This window comes from Carassius gibelio, chromosome A1 (assembly GCF_023724105.1).
Source record: "Carassius gibelio isolate Cgi1373 ecotype wild population from Czech Republic chromosome A1, carGib1.2-hapl.c, whole genome shotgun sequence".
Lineage (NCBI taxonomy): Eukaryota > Metazoa > Chordata > Actinopteri > Cypriniformes > Cyprinidae > Carassius > Carassius gibelio.
This window is the reverse complement of record NC_068371.1, coordinates 39209037-39213106: the sequence shown is the minus strand read 5'-3', so window position 1 is coordinate 39213106 and position 4070 is coordinate 39209037. Positions and strand designations below refer to the sequence as shown.

Here is a 4070-nt window from a genome sequence, read left to right as displayed (position 1 = left end):
TTTTTTGTTGTTGTCATTTTTAAGAATTAAAATAGTAATTACAGTATTGTGATGTGACAGATTGATGTAGCGCCTTAGTACAAGCGTGGATGAACATCAGAAAGTATGTTGTTCCAACTGTGCAAAGACATCACTACCCCATTTTCAAGTTCAACTCTGTTGACTTTAATCGGCTAAATCTCCTGACTACTTTGTTTGTCAGAAAAAAATTGTGTATTCTGCATTATTGGTCAGATTGGCTGTCAATCAAACACCCAGAGGAGGCTAAATACAGAAAATAAGATTTTAAAATAGGAATTCAGGAACTGCATGAAAGACATCATAATGGATCGTGCATGAAGATGTTCAAGTTTTATTATGGAATTATACCAGCATATTTTGGTGAAATTCATACATATCATCAAGAACAATTTATTTAGAGTGTGCAAAATATAATGTTACATTTCCTATAATAAAGAAATGTTATTATACTATATTTATAAAGTACAACTATATCTGAGAAGGCTGTTCTGGAGGTCAGTGATGCCGATGTATCGCTCCCGGTGTTGTGGAGTTTGGCTTTCTTCTCTTGTAGGCCAGTATTCAACCCAGGTCTGCTCTCCAAAAACATACTGCAGACTAAAACATATAAATCAATTTTGGTAAGAATAATAATTAAAAACAAACAACACTAAGCTGTTTACACACTATAGATTTGGTTTTAGTCAGTCTAAAAAATGACTCATACAGCAATTCTATGTGAATGTCACACTATTCAATAGTCAAAAATTCAGACAGAGCTCTAGATAATATCACACATTTATTTTTATTTTTTTATCCGATGATATGTTGCATCGTAAATTTGTGGGTCCTTCTGTGAATAAGCAGAATCCTGTAGATCAGGGAGTACTGACACATACCTTCCTCCCAGCTCTGGCAGGTCAACAGATCTCCCCATGATGAGGTACGACTTGCCTTTCACCAATCCTAAAGATTCTCTGCAACCGGGACGAGCCAGGAATGGTCTCACTTTCCCCTCAGCATCCTCATCAGAGCCTACAGCACAGAACAGGAGACAATTTCATCATGATGTCCCAAATGTCAGCCACATTTCAAGAGAGTTATAAACACATGCCATTCATTACACCTAAGTAAATGTGCTATCAGGACAGTTGTTTCACATTATAAAATGAGACTGTAGCAAGAACAGACATCCGCATTGAGAAGTGCTTGTGTGAGGGGGTTATGACAATAGACTGTATAAAAACATGGTCGTTGTGTTCGTGACGTCAACCGTAGGTGAACTACGTTTTCTCCCAGATAATCGAAAAAGGGCAAAACGGCAAGAGCTTGTTGCAGAAAATACGCCCACCTAGCTCGACTGTGGTGACAGCACCGTCAATCAACCTGTCACTCAATGTGGCCACGCCCTTAATTATGCAGAACTTTAAGGCTTAATATAATATTATATATTATAATATATAATATTATAATAAATGGATGTTATAAACATTCATTCTGTCAACGAATATTCTAAATTTGAATATATATTCAAATACGTAAAAAAAAAAAACTAATTTCGAAGGTGGAAATTAATATTCGAATAAAAAAAATGTGGAAAAAATCGCTTGCGGTAGTAGAGGCGTGGTTGGCTACTCTGCGAGTGGGCGCGCTAGCGCGCCTGAGGGTTGAGGGACAGGTCACAGGAGTCGCACTGTCTGGCACAGAATCACTGCTGAAAGTTGATGCATCTTCATGGAAAATGGCAGCAAGTGCAGAGCCCAAAACAAAACTCTTGATCAGCACTCAAAATTTATTTGTTCATTTAAACCGTTATGCACAGAGAACGTGAGGGTGAGAGAGCGTGAGGTCTGCAGTCTTGGCCATTGGTTGATTTCCTTGTTTTTGTAGACTACCTATACAAGTAGTTATGTCTCTTTGTATTATTTTGTCCTGTTATTGACTTAATGTGCGTCATTGACAACATGCGCGACCAGATGTTTTTTTTTAGAGGGAATATTCAAACATAATTTTTGAGCAATTTTGACAGCCCTACCACACAGTTGTCATGAAGGGCAATATTAGCTTTCTTTTTTTTCTGCTGTAAAGTTGGCCATTTTAACGTGGAGAGACTATGGGACTGACTCCCTTTTGGAACCAGTCTCAAGCGGCCAGTCTATGAATTGCAGTTTTAGTGATCATTTAATTATTCCCTTAATTATCTCATTAACTTTAACCCTTTGAGGACTTGGGATATGACTTGAAGACTTGCTTGTGACTTGAAAGTCCCACCTCTGGATACTGTTTTTTAAACCAAATCTTTGCATAACATGGGGGGGGGGGGGGGTGGATTCCAGGAAGCAGGATTAACTTACCATGAACTAAACCCTGAACTCTTGGTTGATTAACCCCAAACCTTACTTACTCGAGGTATGTGGTTCCAAAACAACATACATATATATGGTGCTGTAAAGCAGAGAGAAGATATTATCTGTCTGTATGTGATAAGCTAGTAATCGTGACCTGGTCTGATTACAGAAATATTAACATTTCTTTTATTTGAGTTTTGCATAATCAACCAAGCAGAACTACGACATGTAAAACAATTATAGCTAGTGAATTATAAGTCTATAAGTGAATACCAAAATTGAGCTCCACTACTCTGGAGACACACATAGAGATTAAGAACCAGCATATGACTCTCAACAGTGGTGACAATCAACAAAATGTTGCATGCTGGGTAACACCATTGTAAAAACTCCCATCATGCACTGCAGTATGAAAAATTGTCACCACTGTTGAGGATCGTGTGATAAGTGTGCATGTCTTAAAGCCTGAACTGACAATTTCCTCTTTTTTTGTCTTTCAACGTTGAAGCATTGCTGTGGTGTTCAGAAATCGCTGAGTGTCAGTCAACAATCCAAAGATAAAGACTACTTCATGATGTTTAATCATGACTCATAAGCAAAATAGCAGAAGATTATCTGTTACTGCAAGGTTTGATTCAGCAACGCATACATAACTGTTGCGAAAACAATATTGCATTTTTTTTAATCAAATTCCTTTGAGTTAGTAAAAAGGGTCAAAAGACTACTTAAAGCAAACCTTGACCACAATTAGGGTGACATAGTGTTTTTTTTTGTTTTTTTTTGTGTGTGTGTGTTGTTGTTGTTGTTGTTTTTCAATTGTAGTTCTTGTGTTTCTCTTTACTTCAGTGATGTTGACTGTTACCAGCATATGTTCATCACTAATGTACAATCATCATTTAATAAGTCACTTAATTATCTCATTAACTTTAACCCTTTGAGGACTTGAGATATAACTTGAAGACTTGCTTGTGACATGAAAGTCCCACCTCTGGTTTAGTCTGATTCGTTTCTCATCCAACACGCGAGAAGTTGAGCTGAACGTCCCTTCACGGTCTCCGCTTGTGCAGGGACATGTACAGTACACTCGCGCAGGAAAGGGACTCTTATTTGTGCGTCAGTACAATAACGACTGTTCGCTTCCTGCTCATCAGCCGAAAAAATACCAAAAACCGGCCGATTGCCGATCGCGTATTTTAAGCAAAAACCGTCCAGTTCCGATTTATGGACGGTAAACCGGTGCATCCCTAATTTTATTAAGTAGATCATTAATTATGAAATACTTATATATATATATATATATATATATATATATATATATATATATATATATATATATATATATATACACACACACACAGACACACACACACACACACATACATACATACACACATACAAAGAAAACAAGTAGATAGAATTGAAAAAGAATACAGAAAGCTAGTGTTGGAGGAAAAACAAGCAGTTAGAAAATGAATAAAGAGTGCCAGAGCGTGCCAAGTATTTTTATGTTTATTTGTTTTTTTTATATAAAAAAATGATCAAATATAATTAGAATAGACAGTGATAGAGTTCGAGGGTCAAATAAAGATAAAAGAGATGTGTTTTTAGATGTTTCTTGAAGATGCATGTAAAATATATTTTGCTTTGCAATATAACAATTTTAAAGGTAACAAAATAATTAAAAAGGCAATGGTTGACATACTATAATAATGTTTTTAAAAG

At 36.3% G+C, this 4070-nt stretch overlaps 1 long non-coding RNA gene across 1 annotated transcript; it reads right to left on the bottom strand.

Annotated features, from left to right (window-relative positions):
• Positions 1-336: 336 nt before the first annotated feature.
• On the bottom strand, positions 337-3637 carry LOC128021201 (uncharacterized). The gene is made up of 2 exons (XR_008185496.1): positions 900-3637; positions 337-618 (listed from the first exon to the last, which is right to left on the bottom strand). It is a non-coding gene; the product is annotated as an uncharacterized LOC128021201 (long non-coding RNA).
• Between the last annotated feature and the right edge of the window lie 433 nt (positions 3638-4070).